We start from the raw sequence: 22567 nt of genomic DNA on the forward strand, positions 1-22567 counted from the left end.
CTCGGGAAAGACATACTGGTCCTGTGGCTCTGGGAGGTTGGGGGCAGGGCTGGGAGGGAAACTTCACTGTGTACGTTATTGAACCTTTTGAATTTTGAACAATACGAATGTATTATCTATTAAAAATATAATTTTTATTTTAAAAATAGAAACTAACATGGAAAAAGAAAATTTAAGTGAAAAAGAGAGTCTATTAAAATATGTGAAGTAAATACTACAGGTGACAATGTGACAAATATGAAAAGGGCATGTGGCTTCTGGCAAAAATTGTAAAGACGATACGTGAATGAATGAAGTCTGGGAAACAGTCCTTAAAGGATCTGAGGTATTTTGGCAAGTTCTCTTTCAAGTGGAGGAGGCCATGTCCGTGGTGATGACCAGGCGTCAGGAGGCTGGGGGTGGGGTGGGCAGGTTGTCTCCTCTCTGGGTCTCAGTTTCCTCATCTGTAGTGGGAAGGGACTGCTCTAAAGAATTCTCTGAGATCCCATGGTCTTAGTTTGGGTTCCCCCAGAAGCAGACCTTAAGAGAAAGATCCCAGGGAAAGCGGGCTTATTCATGAGGTGCAGGAACCGGCCCCCTCCAGGGTGCGGGGAAGTGAGGTGGGGAAGGTGGGTTCTGAAGCAGGTCTGCGCTGTGGCGAGTGGAGCTTCCTCCCCTGAGAAGCAGTCGCCTCACCCCACCTGAGGGGGAAGATCTGGGCACGAGACACGACTGGCTCTTGTCAGCCACAGGTAGAGGGTGGCTCCAAGGCGGGGTTCATTCCCCTGCACTTCTAGCCTGCTTTCACAAGGGCAAGGTCACTTTCTGAGGCTTCAGAGAAAGCCCTCAGGCGGGGAGAAGCCGCTGCAGTGGGGGGAAGGCCTGAAGCACAGAGAGATGTGAGGCCCGAGGGACCAGCCGCCAGCCGGTGTCAGTCACACCCTCTGACTGGCTTAGAGTCTCTGATCTCAGATGGCTTCCTGAGGTAAATGTGGAGGCAGCGGGAGGGCTTCTAGAGGATTCTCAGTTCCTGGATGTGGGCAAGAGAGAAGGGGAGTGGCAGGGGGACAAGTGAAACTGACCTGGGAGGGACACAGCAGCAAAGCAGGCCCCCTGGCTGTTCCTTGGGGCTGAGTCACCCCTGCTGTGAGGACCTAGTCACCCTCTCTGGCCCTGCCTGCTCCTCGGGGCCCGGGAGCAACATCCAGGCCTGAGAGAAGGGAGTATGGAGGTGGCTTCATGCACCACTAGACCTGGCACTGGATCTTCATGTACTGAAGGCAGAATGGATTTCCCAAGAATGACTAGGGGCTAGGCCTGGATGACTGGGTTTCTGGGAGGGGAAGGGAGACTGAGGGGCAGATGCTGGGTGTGGGGACGTGGCGAATGGGCTCAGCACTGGTTATCCAAGACTGAGGAAGCGGGGAAGAACGGAGGCCAGACCCGGGGTCCTGGAAGTGGGAGGGGGTTGGAACAGGGAGGTGGGGCCCTGGGGGAGGTTGTGATGGGGTGAGGTTTCTCTGCTGTTCCGGGGGTGCTGGAAGCCTGTTGCCAGAGACACCTGTCATGTTTTGCCTCTCTGCCCAGTACTCAGTCAGCCTTCCTTTCTTAATAGGAGCTTCAGCAATGATTTGGCCAAATTGCTAATTTTACGGGTGAGGAAACTGAGCCAGCCACAGGAATTAGTCACAGGAACTAGCAGAACAAAGACAGGCCATCTCTTTCCCTACTCCTACTTCAGAAACCTTTTTGAGACAACACTCCCACTTTTGGAAGTATAAGATCCCCAGTAGAGAAACCATATAATTAATTAATTAATTTATTAATTTATTCTTGGCCGTGCCGTGCGGACTGTGGGATCTCAGTTCTCTGACCAGGCATCCAACCCATGCCCCCTTCAGTGGAAGTGCAGAGTCCTAACCACTGGACCGCCAAGGAATTCCCTGAAATCATATATTTTAAAAAATATATATTTTACTTTATTTTTTAACTTTTATTTATTTTTTAAATTTTTATTTATTTATTTTTGGCTGCGTGGGGTCTTCGTTGCTGCGCACAGGTTCTCTCCAGTTTTGGCGAGCGGGGGCTATTCTTCATTGTGGTGCATGGGCTTCTCACTGCAGTGGCTTCTCTTGTTGCAGAGCACGGGCTCTAGGCACGCGGGCTTCAGTAGTTGTGGCACGTGGGCTCAGCAGTTGCGGCTCGTGGGCTCCAGGGCGCAGGCTCGCTAGTTGTGGCACACAGGCTTAGCTGCTCCGCAGCATGTGGTATCTTCCCGGACCAGGGCTCGAACCCGTGTCCCCTGCATTGGCAGGCGTATTCTTAACCACTGTGCCACCAGGGAAGCCCCTATTTTACTTTTTTAAATTGAAGTATATTGATTTACAATATTATATTAGCTTCAGGTGTACAACATAGTGATTCAATATTTTTATAGATTATGCTCCATTTAAAGTTATTACAAAATAATGGCTATGTTTCCTTGTGCTGTACAATATATCCTTGTTGCTTATCTATTTTATACATAGCAGTTTACATTTCTTAATCCTGTACCCCTATCTTTCCCGCTTTCCTCTCCCTATTGGTAACCACTAGTTTGTTCTCTGTGTCTGTGAGTCCCATATACTTTTTTCAAAACTCAGGTGCACAAAATTGGATTATGCATAACACTTCATTGGTCCACTATCATCAAATGGTCTATGCATACCCCTCTTGTTTTCTGTTACCTATTTATTAAAAAATCTGAGCACCTCTGAATCCAGCGCCTAACCCAACGCATAGATTATTTCTAAGAACTTCCTCACAGACAGGCTTCTGCCCTGTCCCAGCCCCAGCCTGCCTCTCAGAAGGGACCACTAGCCTGGATTTGTGTTTTCATTTTTCTGCTTTTCCTTCTTTTAATTATCACAGATGTCTTTAGTTTCATTTTACTTGCTTCTGAACTGTATAAAAGAAGCATGAAAATATTTTGTTTTCTAGGACTGGCTTGTTTATTAAAAATTTTCTTGTTATGGAAATTTCAAACCCACGAAACAGAGAGAAGCAGAATGTCATGGACCTCTATATACCCAGCAGCCACCTCCAACCATTATCAAGATTTTGCTGCACTTGCTTCATCTATCATGTTTTTCTTTCTCTTTTCCTGCAAATCTTAGACATCTTATCATTTCACTGAAGCCCTTCCTACTGCTGATATAAATTTGCAGAGCACGAAGTAAAAAGCCACCTTTTCACATTAGGAGACATAAATTTGTAAAAATAACTTGAATAAAAACTACAATTTGGGTGTCAAAAAATTGTACTTGTGCATTTAATCACTTGTACATACGTCAATACTCATTTCTAAAAACTGTTGACATTTTCTTACATAACTATATTGCTATTATCACACCTAACAAAAATCAACAACGATTCCTTATTACCATGTAATACCAGAGACCTGCTAATTTGACTTTACATAATTTTGCTAGGATTCATCCAGGGTGTTCCACTGGCTGTAAAATATTCTATTTATCCATTGTATCTGTCCATTCTCTTACTGTTGGGCATTGGCTCATTTCCAGTTTTTAGTCATTGTGACTAGTATGGGTGTGAATATTCTTGCATGCGTCTCCTGGCATATATGTGCTAAATGTGTTTTGAAAAATACCTAAAAGTGGAATTGCTGGGTAAGTGGAAACCTGGGTTCTCCAATTTTCACACTAACCAGCAGTGATTAGAGATTCCGTGGACCGCTCTAACACTTGGATGTCTGTACTGGGTTGTGAAGTAAAATTCAGTTTTTTACTGTGGTGACATTCAGAAAAGTTTGAACAACCTTGGTTTAAAGAGTCAAATAGTTATACAATGTTTGTTACAAAAAAACCTGCCGTTCCTTTCTCTTTCTCCCACCCTGCCCCCTTCCCCCTCTCTGGCATTCACTTTCCTTAATTTTGGTATTCATCTTCATAACTCTAAGTAACATGCTTATAATGCTACTTCTTAATTTTTAGGCATTATTTATTAGGCCTTCCTACTACGGAAGATTTTTTTTTAATCTCCTTCTCTTCTTCCTCCATCCTCCCAATATAGTTAAATCTTTATTTTTGATTAAATCAATATTCTGGCTTTATATTATGATGACCATGTATATGCTATTCATGGCAGAACCATGTAATGTATTTTGATTTCTTTTTCTCTCTCTTTTTAAAAAATATATTTGTTTATTTATTTGGCTGCTCCCACACAGGATCTTCATTGTGGCCTTCAAACTCTTACAGTGCATGTGGGATCTAGTTCTCTGACCAGAGATGGAACCAGGGCCCCCTGCGCTGGGAGCGCGGAGTCAGCCACTGGACCACCAGGGAAGTCCCTCTTTTTCTCTCTTGCATAGCTTTTTGTTTTCTCTATAATGAATACTTGTCTTTTTCTTTTTCTTGGTTCTCTTCGTGGTTATCCCTAATTCAGTCACCAGCCTCTCTGCCAGGTGTCTAAATCTGCTCTAGGTACGTCCAGACACACCACGGGTTCCATCCAGTTCCTTATCTGTCCATCTCACCTCCTATCGCCCTGTCTTCTGTGGCCACAGTCCCCAAGGCCATCACCCCTCCCTCTTCCTGTAGTGTGGAGACCGCACCTATATTTTTTCTGTTTTTTTGTTTTGAACTCACTCTTCAAGCTGCAGCAGCTTGGCTTCCACACGCCCCACGCTTCTGCAATGGCCTTTTTGTGTTTGTGTTGCTAAACCCAATGGACAGTCTTCTGTTTTCATCTTCACGCCTCAGCAGCCTTTCACGTGGCGGACGTCTGACTTCCTTGAAGCAGTGTCCTCACTCTTGCTTATCATCTGTCTCTGCCTTGGTTTTAGTTCTCCCAGAAGCAGATCCTGAGACAAGGACTCCGAGTATGAGGGAGGTGCAGGGATCACTGGCAGAGGGGTGGGGAGGGAAGGCAGCCAATAAAGAGTGCATTTAAAATTTTTATTTTATTTTATTTTTTGGCTGCGCCATGCTGGCTTGCTAGATCTTAGTTCCCCGATCAGGGATCAAACCCAGGCCCTGGCAATGAAAGCACGGAGTCCTAAACACTGGACCACCAGGGAATTCCCTATTTTATTTTATTTTAATTAATTTTACCTTATTTTTTTATTGAGGTACAGTTGACTTACAATATTATAGTCGTTACAGGTGTACAACATAGTGCTTCAAAATTTTTATAGGTTATACTCCATTTATAGTCATTATAATTGGTTATTTCCCCTGTGCTGTACAATATATCCTTGTAGCTTATTTATTTTATACATACTAATTTATATAATTTGTACCTCTTAATCCCCTACCCTCTATTTTGCCCTTACCCCTTCCCTCTCCACAGTGGTAACCACTAGTTTGTTCTCCATATTCCTGAGTCTATTTCTTTTCTGTTATATCCACTACTTTGTTTTATTTTTTAGATTCCAGAAAGGGTACATTTTTAAAAAAATTAAAAAAAATTTTTTCGGTCTATGATGGGTCTTTGTTGCTGTGCACGGGCTTTCTCTAGTTGCAGGGAGCAGGGGCTACTCTGCTGAGGTGCGCGGGCTTCTCATTGTAGTGGCTTCTCTTTACTGCAGAACACGGGCTCTAGGCGTGCAGGCTTCAGTAGTTGTGGCACGTGGGCTCAGTAGTTGTGGCTCGTGGGGTCTAGAGCGCAGGCTCTGTAGTTGTGGCGCACGGGCTTAGTTGCTCCTCGGCACGTGGGATCTTCCCGGACCAGGGCTCGAAACTGTGTCCCCTGAATTGGCAGGCAGATTCTTAACCACTCTGCCACCAGGGAAGTTCAAGGTGCATTTTTTTTCACTTTTTCCCCCAGTTTTATTGAGGTATAATTGATAAATAAAAATTATATATGTTTACAGGGTACAATGTGGTACTTTGATATATGTACACATTGTGAAATGATTCACCAGATTCAAGATAATTAACACATCCATCATCTCATATAGTCATCTTTTTTTTTTTTGTGGTGAGAACATTTAAGATCTACTCTCTTAGCAAATTTCAAGTATACAAGATCGTTTTATTAGCTGCAACTACCACACTGTACACAAAACCTCCAGCACCTAGTTATCTTGCATAATTGAAACTTTGTACAAAGGGCGGTACATTATTAAGCCAGTCACCTTAGTGAGTGACTGGACCTTAATCCAGAGGGAAAACTCTGGGAAATGATGAAAAACACATACCTCAGAATTATCCCACCTAAGGTGTGAGGGAGATGGGATACTGATATTCCAACTTCTGAAAGTAATTGATTGAAAGCTGCTTTGGAGATGGGGTGGGTATTGATTTTGCTGCACTTCTAGCTTATGGCGTGTGGGCCTAGCAGCCATCTGGAAGTTGACTTGCAGGGTCTGAGGGTGTTAGGATCTGAGGGATTTGAGGGCAGGATGCTGACAGTGTCTGCCACACTCCCCAAACAGAATGTAAGGTCCATGAGGGCAGGAGCTTCATGTTTTGCTTATTTCTAGATCTTCAAGGCCTGGCACATAATAGTTGCTTAATAAATAGTATTTTGATGACAAAATGAATGAGTGAAGAATTCATGGATTCAATTGCAAGGGTCTAGCAAGAGACTAAGCAAACTACAGTAGTAGATACTGTGGAAGCTAAACGCTTCAGGTAAACGAGCCTCATTTTGTATGAAAAAGGGAAAGCAAGGAGTACCCTGATAGTAGTTAAGAGAAACTTGAGAACAATTCAGTTTAGCAAAATCATGGAATTCAAATGAAATGACACAAAATCACTGGGTCCTTAATAATGCCACCGAGCAGCTGGATACTCAGCTTTGGAGACCCCCTCTGGTTTTGTTCTGTGGTATGATACATTGACTATTGCTTGAATTGGGATCTCTATTAATTTGTAGCCCAAAGCATCCCAACAGATATAAACTCTGTTGTAATAACTTGGTATATAATTACATGACTTTTATGTGCCTCAGTTTCTTCATCTGCAAGATGGGGATAATAATATCTTCGTAGTATTTCTATGAAGATTAGATGAGTTAACACATGCAAAGCACTTGGAACTGTGCCTGGCACAGGGCAAATACTCATACAATGTCAATTGTTCTTAGTGTTTTATTCTTATTACTTTAAAATATAATATCTTATTATACTGTGCATTAACTATTTGTTCTAAGTTCTTATAACATTCAATTTTCAAAATTAGACATTTTTAGTTGTATTTTTGATATTTTCTATTATTTACCTTAATGTAGCATGATCAGAGAATATGGCATGTATCATTTCTGCCTTTTTTTTTTTTTTGCCATGCCTCTAGGCTTGTGGGATTTTAGTTCCCCAACCAGGGATTGAACCCAGGCCATGGCAGTGAAAGCACCAAGTCCTAACTACTGACTGGACCACCAGAGAATTCCCCATTTCTGCCCTTATGTGGCATAAAATTGGAATGGTTTTCGCAAAATGTGCTTTAGTGCTTTAAAAACTATATCCTATTTCTGAAAGTTAATCTTCCACATATATCTGTTAATGCTACCTTATTAGTTGTTTTGTTCAGATCAATCAGTTAAATCCTATATCTAGAACTGAATCTGAATTTGTTCTCCATTTCTACTTTCTAATGTTTCCAAGATCCACCTCTCCCTCCTGTGTTCTAACTGGACATGATTCCAGCCTTTTCTTAAATTCCAGTTTGTTTCTAGACTCAGTGCTTTACCTCTGAGACCTTTCTACTCTCTACCCTCAAAATAACCTTCATTACAAAGATTCTGGAAAAAGACACCCAGTCTATGGCTTTTCTATCCCCACTGATGGGCCCCCTTTTAAACCCCACTTCCTCTTGCTCTGTCTGGGCGCAGGAAGTGTCTGAAACCAGATGTTCCTCTTTTCTGGACACTGTCAAATCCAGCCTCCTTCCCTCCCCTGACCATGGCCCTGACACTCAGCTTTTGGCCACATGATTGCTCCAGTTTTCTGTTGCAATGGTTCTTACACTTTTCTATCAGCAGAGTAATTTTTTGTGAGTAAAAACCACTATGGAACCACCTACTATAGCTTACCTAGGCTTCGTTGGCATATTTACTACCAGGAAAAGGAGTTTTTCAATGTGAACTAAGGAGCTAGGAGCAAGACGCGTCCTGCAATAATATCTTTGGTTCGTCTCTCCACTATTTCCTTCTTTGCTCCCCAGACCAGTGGAAGTCTTTTTTTGTCTTGCCCAGAGCTGAGCTTTCCGTTACTTATTTATTCAGTTGGCATTTGCTAAGCTCCTTTAACGTGGCATGTACCATGCTCAGTCCTGGGAATATAAATTTGGATAATTCAAAATTGTTGCCTTCACAGACTCACAGATATAGAGAACAAACTAGTGGTTACCAGTAGGGAGAAGGGGGAGGGGCAATATAAGGGTAGGGGAGTGGGAGGTACAAACTATTTGGTGTAAGATAGGCTCTAAGGATGAATTGTACAACACAGGGAATATAGCCAGCATTTTGTAGTGACTGTAAGTGGAGTGTAACCTTTAAAGATTGTATAAAAAATAAAAATTAAAAAATTGCCTTCAATAAACAATAGTGGAAAAAATAACCTCTTAAACACTTAATGAGATCCCAATGTGAGGACTCTTAATAGAGCTGTATGGAAGACAGCCTGAGTCTGAGTAGGAAAATCAAAGCAGGCAGGAGTTTCTAAGGATGACAAAGAGAAGCAGAAGAAAGGCATTCTAGACATGTTCAATGGTAGGTTGAACTAGTTATCTAAAGCTTCATAACAAATGACCACAGACTTAGTGGCTTAAAAGAACAATAATCATTGTTGGTGGAAATGCAAATTGGTACAGTCACTTTGTAAGACAGTTTGGCAACTTCTTACAAAACTAAACATACTCTTACTGCATTAATCCAGCAACCGTGCACCTTGGTGTTCACCCAAAGGAGCTGAAAACTTACGTCCACACAAAACCCTGCACATGGATATTTACAGCAGTTTTATTCATAATTGCCAAAACTTGGAAGCAACCAAGATATTTTTCAGGAGATGAATGGATAAATAAACTGTGGTACATCCAGACAACGGAATGTTATTCAGCACGAGCAAGAAATGAGCTATCAAACCATGAAAAGACATGAAAAAACTTAAATTCATATTATTCAGTGAAAGAAGCCAGTCTGAAAAGGCTGCATACTGTGTCATTCCAACTATATGACATTCTGGAAAAGGTAAAACTATGGAGACAGTAAAAATGTCACTGGTGGAGGATGTTGATGACTGGGGAGGCTATGCATATGTGGGGGTAGGAGGTATATGGGAAATCTTCATACCTTCCCCTCAATAGTTCTTTTGCACCAGGGTCTCTCTACAGGGTAGCTTGAGTGTCCTCACAGCATGGTGGGTGGCTTCCTCCGGCCTCCAGAGAGAGACCCATCCAAGGGAGCAAGACAGAAGCTGAAATGCCTTGGGAGCCACACACCTTCACTTCTGCTCTATTCTCTTGGTCACACAGGTCAGCCATGATTCAGCGTGGAAGGGGGGCTACACAAGGGTATGAATATTAGGATAGGAAGATTGTTAGGGGCCATCTTGGATGTTGGCTACTATACAGGGCATGCTAAGTGTAACTGATATATTGTGCTTGGGCTATAAATGATTAGAAATGAATCAAAGGTATTTATGGACTAAATTGTCAGGGTCTAATGAGTTTGGCTTTTAACTGTTCGTGATAAGAAATTATTGAAAGGTTTTTAAGAAGGCACCTAGAAGTTTGAACTCTCTCTTCTTATCCATATTATACAGCAAGAGCTTTCCAATATGTCCAAATAAACCCCCTGATGTTCTCTGCTTTTTCTTTGGGCTGTTTGATACCTCATGTAGATTTACACACACTCTGTCTTTCAGTTTTGTGTTGGACTGCCTTTTAGAAACTGTCTGTGTCATATATCTACTTGGATATTCTTCCACTTTGTAAAACAAAATCTCTGAATCAGTTGGGATACTTTTGGTTGCAAATGAAAAATTCAACTCAAAATGACTTAAGCAATGAAAAGAATTCATTGACTCATACAACTGGAAAGTCCAGAGGTAGAGAGGATTTCAGGTGTGGTTTGATCCAGAGTTTCACATTTTCAAGAGGGATCTGGCTCTATTTCTGTGATGTGTTGGTTCATCCTCAGGTGGACTTTCTCCACAATAGCAAAAATGGCTCCAGTGAGTCCAAGTTTTATATTACACTGGAAAGAGCAAAAGCATCTTTTTCCTCAGATCCACTTTGATTGGTCTGGTTTAGATCACATGCCCATACTTAAACCCATCACTGAAGTCAAGGGTCTGGAATATACAAATTGGCTTAGTTTAGTCCACATGCTCCACCCTCAGAGCTGGGGGTGAAGTCAGTTCTCCCCAAATGACATAGTCCTTCAAATGGGAATTGAAAGTTGCTGAGAAGAGGGAAACTGGACGCAGGGAGGAAACCGCAAGTGTTCAAAACAAAATCAAAATTGTGTTGTGGTTCATCTAAACAACAGTCACTGAGCCCCAGTCAAAGATAATATTGGGCCCTGGGATAGAGCCATGAATTTGACATAATCCCAGCTCTCAAGTGAAGCAGAGTCTATTATTCCCTGAGAACATAAACTCTCCGAGGGTGGGGATTTTTTTCCTTTCTTGTTCGCGTGTATATCTTCAGAGCCCAGAACAACACCTGGCACATAATAGGCATTCAGTAAATATCTGTTGAATGAATAGTCTGGGGGAAAGATGGATGTATATGTAATTCACCATACAATATAAGGTCCATTTCTGGCTCTAGGGACTTCGAGAGGATGGGGCTGTGATCTACTGTCTTACTCTTCCTCCTTTCCTCTTCCCTCTTCTGATTGTAGCTCCTCCAGGGTGAGAGACTGGGAGGAAAGAACTGGAGAGAGAACAGAGGGCTCCTCATGTGCCTGGCTGCCTATTGGCTGTCGGAGGTGCCCCTAATCTCACTCGTGTGCGGCTGGGTCCATCTCCTCTCATGGTCCTCAGGATCTGAGGTTCAAGGTGTTCCTGGGGGTGATATTTAGCTTTACCATGGCCCCCTTCTCTGCTGAGGAGCCCCTTGGAGGGGGTAACGCCTGCCTTCCTTGGCCTCTCCAGGCCTACCCATTCTCTAACCCTCTTTCCTTCATTTAGAACCACTAAGTCCCCATTTCTCCCTGTTTCTTGATCTTATTTAAGCCACATAAAACTTTTCTGGAGGAAAGCTCTTATACATGCAGCCTTTCTTTGAACCCCAAGGCCTGTAAAGCCCTGAATATGGAGGCCCTGAAGCTGGATGTGACAATAATGATACAGCATCAGATCAAGGATCAAGGTTACTTTGTCAAACTGGAGACGTTTCAGCCAGAGGATGTTTAGTGTCGTGGTAAGATAATGTGGCAGAGAGAGCTAGTTGTCTCCTAGTATCTGTCTTCCTCTTTTTTTCTTTACTAATTCAACTCCAAATTTTAGCCATGCACATGGCTACTTAGAATAAAGACTATGTTTCCCAGCCTTCTTTGCCGCTGTGTGTGGCCATGTGACTAAGTTCTGGCCAATGAGATGAGAGTGGAAATGATATGTGCAACTTTTGGGTCACACTCTTAAAGGAAAGAGTCACATCCACATTCTTTATTTTTCCTGCCAGCTGGAGGGTGGACATGGCGGTGGGCCATCTTTGATGGGCTGGATGAGGACAGTACCTTGGGATGACAGAGCAACTTGCTAGAAGGAGCCTGGCTTTCCAACACTGTGGAGCCTCTCTACCTCCCTGGACTGTCAGCAGGACAGTCTGGCTTAAGCCTCTAAGATTTTGGGTCCTATGACAGCAGTTGAACCTCACCCTCGACTAATACAAATTACCATTTGTTGGGCACATCCTATATGCCAGCCACTGCGCTAAGCTTTTCCACATACATTAATTATTTAATTTAATCCTTACAGGTTTTTGATTGTTGTTAAGTGGTGCATCAGTTAAGGCATTCTGGGCAAAAATAACAGAAGACTCTAGCTAACAAGTAAAAAATGTAATTTACTGGAAGGAAATAGAGTGGCTTAAAGAATGGAAGAGAGGGTTGAAAGACACAGAGAGGACAGAAACCATGGCTTTGGAGGTCCTGCCAAGAGAGAAATAAACCAAATATTAGTTTTCTACCCTTGCGTCACTGTGCTCAAAATTCAAGTTAAATGTAGAGTCCACTTTGCCTAGCTTTGGGCAAGAGGTTACTCATTTAGTTAAGAAAAGGTAAGGCACCTTAACTTACCTTGATTTATTGTCTCACCAGGACTGTACACAATGGTGGGGAGGTAGTTGGCCAACAGGAAATTGACTGTTATTAGTAAAAGAAGGGGGGAATGAATGCTGAGTGGCCTAAAAACAACCAACATCCACTACTGTTAAGTAACATGATTTCTAATTATATTATAAGGAAAATGAGTCTCAGAGAAGCGAGTTAACTTGCCCAAAGTCGTACAGCTAGAAGAAGGCAGAGCTAGTAATTGAACCAAGGTCAATTGCCATACTCTTAATCATGATGCCATGTGGCTTCCAGTGATTGACTCTGACCAAGTACCTTTATGTTTCACTTTCCACAGAGCACTTCTGTGCCCAGTCGGCTTTCTGCTGACTGATGGCTGCTTTGAAGAGGGTATAAAAATGGATCTAATGGGATCCCTTTTCCCTGTTGATTCTTGGACCTATTTGGCCACAAATTGGGGGCACGCTTTAACTTCAAGTTTAAAAAACTTGAAGTTGGGATTGTTGGAAAATCACGGACACCTGGTTGTCACTCTTACAACCTGCTTCACCCTCCACACCGCCCACAGGCTGCAAGTGGTTCAGACAGCGATCAGTGGGCCTCTGGTGTATGAACACCTTCCTCTCTTCTTGTGCTTCGGGAAGAACAAACCCCTGATTGCCTGGATCCTTCAAATCCACCCACTTCTCACATATTAATTGTGAGAAGAACTGCTGTAATCCCTGCACGGTTGATTATCTGCAGGGGATAGAGACCTGCCTGAATTTCTGCAAGAAAATGGGGGCTTGGTGTGAAGATACATGGGGCTCAGGTGTGAGGATGTGTGTTCTGGGGGACTAAGCACCCCCAGAGGCAGGCTGCTCTTCACCCCTCTCTCAGAGGCTGTGCCGCTCCCTCACATCTCTGCTGCTCTCTGTGAATAGACTCTAATTCCCTTTTTGTTACCTCTACTCCTTCGAAATTTAGTTTGCCCAAGGCATCACTTCCGCATTCTGGAAAGGGGGGAGGGGGGAGGAGGGAACATCGACGGTCAAGGAGGGGCGGTGTCAGTCCTCTGTCCATCAAGGCTTTCCTTTACATCTCCTTGGTCAGAATGGGGTCACATGACCACGCCGCGCTGTGAGACAGGTTGGGAAAACCTGTAAACAGCTTTTCCAGTCCCTATTGGAGAGACACACAGAAGAGTGAGTGGAGGTAGAAGTCAGACCAACCTGCCCAGGGGTGGGGGGTGGGGTGTGTGTGTGGGGGGTAGGGGGGGTTGAGACAAAAATTTATTAAATGGCTTGAAACTATAAAGCTTTCTGCAAACATTGGCTTCAAAATAGAATGCATGTAGTACCACCCATTTGGAGAGTCATTTGGCAGTGAGTAGGAAGGGTCCCAAATTGTGCAGCATCTTGGCCCCAGTCATTTCATCTTAAAAATTCTATCTGGGGACTTCCCTGGTGGCCCAGTGGGTAATACTCTGTGCTCCCAATGCAGGGGGCCCAGGTTCGATCCCTGGTGGGGGAACTACATCCCGCATGCATGCTGCAACTAAGAGTCCATATGCCACAACTAAGAGTCCGCATGCCGCAACTAAGAGCCCACATGCTGCAACAAAGATCCTGTGTGCCACAACTAAGATCCTGTGTGGCACAACTAAGACCCAGCACAGCCAAAATAAATAGAAAATGTTTTAAAAAATTATATCTGAAGAAAAGAATTGCAAAGAGCTGTTTGTAGAAAGTTATTTAATGCAGTATTGCCTAAAATAGTCAAACACTAAAATTTCTCAACTTAATGGAATATTTTATACCATTAGAATAAGCCCTGTAGAGCTTGCGATGAACACACACACACTACTATATATAAGATAGATAACCAACAAGGACCTACTGTATAGCACAGGGAACTCTACTCAATATTCTGTGATAACCTACCTATATGAGAAAAGAATCTAAAAAAGAATGAATATATGTATATGTATAACTGAATCACTTTGCTGTACACCTGAAACTAACACAACATTGTAAATCAACTATACCCTAATAAAATTTTAAAAATAAAGTCTTGGAAAGCTACATGAAATATTTGTGCTAAAACGTTATATGACAAAACCATAGTACAGAATCAAACCTATCCTATCATGACAAGTTTGTAAATAGTATCTGTGCAGAAAAGCTGATATATTATGGTCGTGGGACTATGTGTTGTTTTTTCTTGTTTTCTTTAGTATTGTCATAATACTGTTTGCATAGTTTGCAAAGAAATACAATTACAGTGGCTTCCTAGGCCTGCCCCAACTTCTTAGGGGTTGAACAGTCAGATATCTTAGGACATATCAGACTCACGCTCCAGAAGAACCTGCCTTGTGGGGTTGGGGAGAGGTGGTTGCCCTTTTACATTTGCGTCTACCCCCCTCACCCCTAGAAGTAAAAGAATCTGTACAAAAGAGATTCTGGTTCTTCTCCTCCCCTGACAGAAGCACAACTTCCTTCCCATCCTATTCCAGGAATTAGTAGTTTTCTTCTCTGTTCTGCTCAGGTCAGGTCCTGAGCTACTTCTGCTTTCAAGGATGGGAAGCAGGAGGAAGTATTTCAGGGGTGGTGGCAGTGCACGTCTGACCCTGCCCTGCGAGTGACTTCTGGCCAGCCATGTTCTTAGTGTGATTTTGGTGGAAATGCCCAAGACGCCCATCAAGCCTGTGGTAGGAATTTTTCTCTGATCTGCCTGACGTTTGGCTCCCTGCTTGGACAACTGAGGGAGCAGGTGGAAAAGTCTAGAATGCTTCCAACTGAGTGACAGTCAACTCTGATGCCAATATACCATTTATGTGTCATTGGGGCCATGCCAGCCATATCATGGTCATCCCACGACACAGTGGGTCAAATAATTATAGCTAATGTTGACTGAATATTCACTACATGCACTCTGACATCTATTATCTCATTTAATCATCACAACAACCCCAAGGGGTGAGTACTATTATTACCATCATTTCCCAGTTGAGGACAATGGGGTCCAGAGAATAACTTGTTCAAGGTCCCAGGCTTTTAGAGCTAGGATTTTAACCCCCCAAGTCTGGCCCCAGGCATCAAAGGCTTAACCAGATTGTTGAGGATGACATTCAAGTGGAACTTTCCTTGGCAATTCAGTGTAATGGAAAAACAATATTTTGTTGTTGGTACTTCCCAGAACCTTCTTAGGAGGGTCGATCCTGTGAGGCAATTGCCTTTGAATGTGGTATGTCAGGCAAATTGGAGGGGTTTAGACAGAGGTAAGTTGTCTGGCTAGGTGAGGGAAAAGAGATTTGGAGAGATGGGTCTGAGAGATTGTGTTGGGGAGAGAGGAGCCTTGATCCTAGGTGCTGCATGGGGCAACAGGAGATGGAGACCCTGCTACCTTCTTTCTCTTGAGAGCAAAGCCAGAAAAGTTTGGGAGAAGAAACACGGCAGAGAGGATTTGTAAGGCTGAGCATGGAGAGTCATTTGATAGCAAACCCACTTGTTTGAAGGAGGTGAGGGAGTGACCCATGCAAAGATCTGGGGAAAAAATACTCCAATCAGAGGGAAGAGCCGATGTGCTGGTCTTGAAGAACTGCAAGGAGGCCAATGTGGCTGGAGTGGTGGGAGCAAGGGCTCAAAGAGAAGGAGATGAGCTCAGAGAGGCAAGGGTGGAGGCTGGGATGACAGATCACTCAGGGCCTGGTAGGTTATGGAAAGACTGGCTTGGACTCCCAGCGAGGTGAGGAGACTTGGTAAGCTTTTGAGCAGAGGAATAATATATGCCTTGTGTTTTGAAAGGCTCCCTCTGGCTACGATGTTGAAAACTGACTTTGTGTTGTTGGGGGGAAATAGAGAAGCAGTGGGGCACAGACAAGGTCTAAGGCTCCATTCCAGGTGGGACAATGGTGGTTTCCACAATTTTGGTAACAGTGGAGTTGGTGAGGAGGGATCATATTTTTGGACATATTTGAAGGCAGAGCCATAGGATTTCCTTATGACTTTCAGTCTGAGTGACTGGAAGTGTTACTGACCAGGGTTTTTGGCCTTCCGCAATCAACTGAAATTGAGAAGACGCCAGTGAGGAACTTCAGGCAAGTCTGTATTGGGGTTCCTGCAGCTGTAGGAGGGGGCGAAAACAAGTAACAGGTTTCCTTGCTCGCTCCCCGAGAGGGGCGGGGATGAGCCAGCTCCTTATATGGGGTGAGGGTGGGGGTGTGTCCAGGGGTCGGGCTGGAGGCGTGGCTTAGGTGGTCTGTCCACCCCTTAGGTGGTGTTGAGTGCAGGGGGCATGCGCAGTACCCTGTTTTAGCTCCCTTTTCTTCAGAAGTGGCAGTTGGGTTTGTTTTTTTTTTTTTTGGTCTTTTTGTCTCTTTTGTCCAGAATTTGCCCCAACTGCACATGCATGCAGTTATAGTCTCTTACAGTTTCTTTGTATTTTGTTGCTCGAGGAGACATTTGTCCAGGTGCAAGCATTACAGCACTGCAGCAAAGAGTCCCAGGCCCCAGCCTGTCTCACAAGGACACTACTGCCACTGATTGAAAGTGGGGGAATAGCGCCGCCATGGTGCCCCCAGCCACCTGGCACTACCACGTGGGCCACACAGGCAAAGGCTTGAACCACAGCTCGTCTGAGCTTCAGCAGAACGTCTGTGATCTTCCTGGAACAGAGGATGAGGAGCTGCTCTGGGGCCACCTCCTGCTCCCCTCCTACGTCCCTTAGGAGGCTCTCAGGAGTCGTGACTCATGTCCCAGGTTCTGACTCTGTATGAGGCTTTCTGCCTCACCCACCGCCCCCTGCCCCCCAACAGAGCTCCAGATTAAAACTGCTTTGTCTCTTAGTCTAGGATATAGCCTCCCTTTTTTTGGTATCGTCCTTTTTGATGTGTAGGACGACCATGGAAGGATTGGTTTTGCTGTCTATGTAAGTAATAAACCGTATGAACCTAACAGTGGCTCATTGTAACTTTGCCGGTGGAATCAGTTGTGCCTTGGCCTAGCCTTGTCTCATGTGCTTGAGGCTGAGATGGGCCCAGATGCGGGGAGCATGATTGGGAGTGATCAGGAGTTCAGGTCTAGACATACTTGGTTTGCGGAGCTTGTCAGACATGGGGCGAGCCATCGGCTATCTGAGTCTGGAGCTCAGGAGAGGTCTGGGATGGAGACAGAAACCGAGGATCATCGACATATAGGTGATGTTTACAGCCTTGAGCCCACCTAAGGACAGGAGTAGATAAAAAAAGAGGCCCAAGGACTGAGCTCTGGAATCCTCCTTACCAGGTTGGGGAGAAAAGGAGGGATTGGCCAAAGAACCTGGAAGGAGGGATGGAGGTGAAGGAGAAACAGGTGAGTGAGGGTCCTTGGAAGCCAATATACAAATTAATCCTGGGACGGAGTGGGCAAATGTGAAAAGCTGCTGCGGAATCCCTTAAGATGAAGATTGCAAACCAGTTCTTGGAGTTAACCACTTATCCTTGGTGACAGTGATGAAAAAAGTTTTGGTGAAGTGGAGGCTGGGGTGGGGCAAAGGCTGGAATGGAATGGGTTCAAGGGAGAGTGGGAAGGGCAGACCTGGCCACAGCAAATACAGACAACTGTTCTGGAATCTGCTTTGCAAAAGGGACGCCAAAAAATGGGGCAGTGGTTGGTAGGGGAAGTGGGATCAGATAAAGTTTGTTTGCTTTTTCATTAAAAGAAATATATTAATTCTGGTGGGAATATCAGATTTTTGTATATACACCAGTATTGGTTTTATGTATTTGGTTTTATGTATTTATTCCAGAACCAACACCTTACCTTTGCTTATCTGACTTTAAGGTAGTGCTGTGATATGGCATGTCTGACTATGGAGTGGAGTTATGTAATAAGCTATGCTTCATAGTTTTCTAGGCTATTCTTGTGTGTTTTCTCCTCCAGGTGATTTTTAGAATCAGCTTGTCAAATTCGATAATAATCTTGTTGGGTGAGGTTACACTGAATTACTGAGTAATCTGACGGAGAACTGATACCTTTATAATGTTAAGCCTTGTCACCCATGAATATGGCATCGCTCTCTATTCTTTTATGTCTTTCAGGAAAGAGTAATAGCTTAAAAAATAAATAGTTCATACATATTTCATGCTAGATTTATGCTTACGTGTTTTATAGCTTTTTGGTGCTACGAATGGTGTTTTTCCTATTATATTTTCTAATCAGAAAATTAGTCTTAGCTGAACAAGAAATGGATTAGATTTTTATATGTTGATCTTGCTGAATAAGATTAGTTCTAACAAGTTATCACTTAATGGTCTTGGGTTTTCATACTTTCTGCAAATGATGACTTTTTTGCCCATTGAATCTGCCTCAAGTAGGAAATAGGGTTATGATTGGATGTTCCTGCTGCCCATCATTTTTGCCCTTGGGGTGGAAACAAAAGTTTCTTCTCTTTGAAGTGGTTTTCCACAGAGTTGGGCTCTGGGTTCTGGATACCCTAATTTACTCAGACTCAGAAAGAAAATAATTGCACCGGGGTGATACGTAATACTGGAATCTTTCATTATACTGACTTGGGTAGAAAACAGATGGGCAGTAAAAAAAAATTTGACAAATATAGGAAAGTAAAATTTCCTTCTAAAAGCTTATTTTAAACTCTTTTCAGTGAATGGAACTGGAAAATTATTTGTTCATATGGACAAAAATGAAACTGGATTCCCTGTTTCACACTGCACACAAAAAATTCAACAGTACACAAAGTAAGAAGTTAAATAACTGAAGTAAAAGAAGTATTTGAGAAGAATATATAGATGAAAAAAAATTTTCTAACTCTGGAGATTTATTAAACAAGTTACAGAAAAGGCTAATAATAAATTTGGCCACATGAAACAAAAGAACTTCTGCACAAGAAAGATGATAATTAGAATTAATAATAGCATCTAACTCATAGTTTGAGCCTGAGTATCAGAAGAGATTATGTCTGTGAAAGGGACCTGTAAATCACTAAGCAAATGGTGGGGTTTTTTAGAAGTATAATTTCCATTTTATTGTCTTTCCAGGGGACCGTATTTCTTTAGTCTTTAAGGACTTAGCTCCTTACATGGGCTTTGGTGGAGGTGCTGGGGCAGCACCAGCAGGTCTAAATCGGGGTGGAGGTGTTCGGTCCTTCAGGGCTTCCCGAGAACGATTCCTGACTACCTTGCTGTGAATGGCACAACTCACGCAGTAATGCGGTTTCACATACAGCTTGGGAAGCACATAGGACAGTTCGCGCCAGGAGCTCACTCACCGTCGAAAACACTCGCTTTGGAAATGTCCCTGACGGCTGCGGCCTCTACGATGCTCCAAATGACGAACTTCTTAATGGCCTCATCCTCGGGCACGCATCGGTCACAGCTGGTGCAGCGAATAGGCTGCACGTGGCCGCGCCCCTTTTAGGCACGACCATTATTCCTTCTTTTCCTGGTCGTCTTGGAAGCGAGGAGGCGAGAGAGCATGGTGGTTGTTTTTAACCTGACCCAGCAAAGCGCCTTATGCTCTATTTAGATTGATTTGATGTTAGGAACACTGGTTCACTCAAATTATTTCAAGTTTTGAAGATTTTGTAGTTAAGATTCCATGATAGGCATCATAAACGGATGGGTTCTTGACACCTTGGTTCCTACAAGCTTCATGCAACCTGCTCCTGCAAAGCGTGCGGTGGGATAGCAGTTAGTGAGCGGTTGGTAGCTGCTACAGTGCTAAGAGCTGAAATACACTGAAATTAACCACAGGTCTTTTTTTTTGGTGCATTATAGACTCAGAGCTCCTAAATAGTTACATCAGAGAGATTCTTCTGGTACACTTGCTATCTAGTTGGGGAGGAAGGATTCTTGGTGCTTGCTACCCTGCCCTCTTTCCAGAATTCTCTCTCTGAGGGAGGGGTGGGGGGGATCTCTCTTACGAACCAGGCACTCTTCTGTGCACTGGAAATAGAGTGATGAGCAAGACAGGCAAGAATCTCTGCTCTCTGGAGCTTATAGACTCTAGTTGGGGAGTCAGACAATAGATAAACTACATAAATATGTAATATAATTTCATGTAATAATAAGTGCTATGAAAAAATATCTGAGTATCTGTAGCAGACACTGCAATTGCTCCATTCACGTCCCATCAGTGTTTATCATTCTCATGCAAGCTGGCCAGGTTTCCAGCTGCCAGTACCTGCCTGCCTGAGGGCTCTCTCTGGCTCCTGGAGCCTTCTCTGCCTGGGTGCAGGGCAAATTGGATGCACCAGAGAAGTAAGGCTTTCCCGGAGAGCAGCCCTCCACTGATAGCTAATGTGAGTTGTAGATAAAAATCTAGCCCCCTCTCCTCTCAGGTGGATAACTCTGAGGCATGTTCTGCCCTGGATTTCAGAGTTCCTCAGTGTATTGAGCTCCGATCATCCACAGCAGTAACTTGTTTCATCTCACAGCTTTTATGGGTTCACTTCCTCACCAGTGTTTCCTGGATTACCTCTCAAATAAATTACTTCCCCTTGTCTCAGTGTTCATGTACAGGGGAACCCAAGGTAAGCTTTCGTCAAGAGTAGGGGTAGGGGATGGATGGGAGCTTATAGCTAGGTGCCCACCTGTGGTTACCTGGTCAGGTGCACACCATAAGGTGGGTCATTAAGAAAAGCTCTGGGGGTTGGACAATCTTTCTGAGATATTGCCTATGCCTTTAAAGTGGGCCCTTGGCCTCTGCTAAGGGCACAGAGGGGCCGTGATATCCGAGCAACCTCCTGTGGTGATCAGAGTGTGAAAGTTTTTTTATCAAAAACAAACCCAGCTTATTTATTTATTTATTTATTTTTGCATTCATTCTTTTTTTTAAAAAAAAATTATTTATTTGGTTGCGCCGGGTCTTAGTTGCAGCATGTGGGCTCCTTAGTTGTGGCATGTGAACTCTTAGTTGCAGCATGCATATGGGATCTAGTTCCCTGACCAGGGATCGAACCCAGTCCCCCTCCATTGGGAGTGCGGAGTCTTAAGCACTGTGCCACCAGGGAAGTCCCGCCAGCTTATTTATTAAAATATGTCCCCACACCCTGGTTGGTAGCTTCTCATCCTGATCCAATGGTCTTATTTCTTTTTCCTCAGCCTCCTTTCCTGCTAACAAGAATGGGCCCTTTGTTGTTTAAATTACTTATTGGTGTTTTTCTTTTCTTTCTGATTATAAACGTCACTCTTTTTTTTTTTTTTTTTGTATAAAAGTTTTAAGTACACAAATATATATAGAAGAAAATTAAAATCACCCTGTGGCAGATTAAAGTTGATCACAAATTCTTTGCCACACCTCCCACTGAGAGGTGAGATCTTTGTCCCCCTCTCTTAGAATGTGGTCGAGCTCCGTGACTGCTTGACCACTAGAATATAGTGGAAGTGACTCTGTGACAGTTTCCAGATCAACACCTTAAGAGACTGGGAACTTTCAATTCTTATCTCTTGGAATACTTGCTCTTGAAGTCTAACCACTATGCTGTGAGTAGCCCAAGCCACAGAGAGAGGCCACATGGAGGTCCTGCAGCTGACAACTCCAACCGAGCTCCTGGCCTGCTGATGGCACCAACTTCCAGCCATGGGAGTGATCTATTTTGAAAGTCCAGCCGAGCTGAGCCTTCAAGGACTCCAGCCCCAGTCACGATCTGACTGCAGCCATCTGAGATTCCCTGGTGAGAACTGCTGAGGCTAGACAATCCACAGCACCATGACACAATGAGAAGTTGCTGTTTTAGACTTGTGATTGCCAAGGGAGAGGGGATATGGGGGAGGGATGAACTGGGAACTTGAGATTAGCAGATGCAAACTATTCTGTATATGTATAACTGAATTACTTTGTTGTACACCAGAAACTAACACAACATTGTAAATCAACTACACTTCAATAAAATAAATTTTAAAAATAGTTGCCGTTTTATTTGGAGTAGTTTGCTCTGCAACAATAGAGTAGAACAGACCCATTGTCCTATGATCCAGCGACAACCACTATTAACATTTTGGTTTTCCTACACATACGTATTTTTAAACAGGTAATTTTAAAACAAAATGTTCAGAATTTTAATGGAATTTTATTCAGAGCACACACATTTCTTTGCTCTGGTTATTAAGAAAGCAGAACTAAGGGCAAGAGAAAACATGCTGGAGAGAGAATGAAAAATGATTGGCTTGTGGATCACGTTAGCAGACACACACAAGTATGGTTTGGTGTTCTATGTAATTTCATGAAGATATGCTCCTGTGTCTTTGAAAACAGCTTGTGCAGACATCTTTGACTGTAATTCTCAGATATTTCTTAGGATAAATTCTTGGAAGTGAAAATTCCAGGGCAAAAGAGTTTGAGGCTTTTTTTTTTTTTTGGCTGCG

The 22567-nt window shown here is 43.4% G+C and overlaps 1 pseudogene; it reads right to left on the reverse strand.

Annotated features, from left to right (window-relative positions):
* Positions 1 to 19252: 19252 nt before the first annotated feature.
* Positions 19253 to 19678, reverse strand: LOC132348918 (small ribosomal subunit protein eS26-like; annotated as a pseudogene).
* Positions 19679 to 22567: the final 2889 nt, after the last annotated feature.

The sequence above is a fragment of the Balaenoptera ricei genome, chromosome 15, assembly GCF_028023285.1.
Source record: "Balaenoptera ricei isolate mBalRic1 chromosome 15, mBalRic1.hap2, whole genome shotgun sequence".
NCBI classification, from domain to species: domain Eukaryota; kingdom Metazoa; phylum Chordata; class Mammalia; order Artiodactyla; family Balaenopteridae; genus Balaenoptera; species Balaenoptera ricei.